The sequence below is a fragment of the Belonocnema kinseyi genome, chromosome 3, assembly GCF_010883055.1.
Source record: "Belonocnema kinseyi isolate 2016_QV_RU_SX_M_011 chromosome 3, B_treatae_v1, whole genome shotgun sequence".
NCBI lineage: Eukaryota > Metazoa > Arthropoda > Insecta > Hymenoptera > Cynipidae > Belonocnema > Belonocnema kinseyi.
The window spans coordinates 61763735-61764521 of NC_046659.1; the positions used below are offsets into that span (position 1 = coordinate 61763735).

General features: G+C 38.5%; 1 pseudogene; it reads left to right on the plus strand.

Annotated features, from left to right (window-relative positions):
* The first annotated feature begins 213 nt into the window (after nucleotides 1–213).
* Nucleotides 214–356, plus strand: LOC117170426 (annotated as a pseudogene).
* The last annotated feature ends 431 nt before the right edge of the window (nucleotides 357–787 follow it).

The window sequence follows — 787 nt, forward strand, 5'->3', positions numbered from 1 at the left end:
GGCCTAAAATGTAACCCTAAGGTCATTATTAACTCAAACAGTGTGACAAAATTGTGACAGATCTGTTCTCGAACTATTTCACAGCACTGTTCTGTAACAGTTGCTATGGAATTGTTCTAGAACAAACTGATCACAGACGCGCCTTTAATATTTTTTTCAAGTTTATTTTAGAACTGTGCCGAAACAGTGTTATTTCGAAGTTCTAGAACCCTGTTACAAGTGTGTTCTAAAACAAAATTAGGAACAAAGATTACTTCGCTAACACTATGGCCGAGCTGACCCTTGCGAGTATTCCGAATGTGGATATCTCGGACGTATAATTTTTGTTAGTCGGGACTGCGTACGCGCTATCCCGAATCAAAATATATCCATGGGGATATCAAAATTTCCGTCTCGTAGGATATTGCGACGGGTTATCCCTGGAATGACCCGGGACATAAATGGGTCAACTCGAATATCCCGGGATATCCTATTGCTGTGAGGGGTGCATAACACTGTTTCAAATTTGATAAATAACTGTTCTAGAACTGTTATAGAATTGTCATAGGAATGTTATAGATTGGTTGTCACAGCGTTGTAGAACTGTTACAGAATTTTCCTAGCATATGTTGGATGACATAGTTACTCGCATGTTCATAACTTGTTACTAACCTCTTGTATAACACGTTCTTTTTTGTTCTAGAACGGTTACCGATCTGTTCTGTAATCATGTTTTCTGGGAGGGGGTCCCGCTACCTTTGTAATTTAGATGGACTGTGACAAGTGTTTTTTTAAAATGTATTTTGAT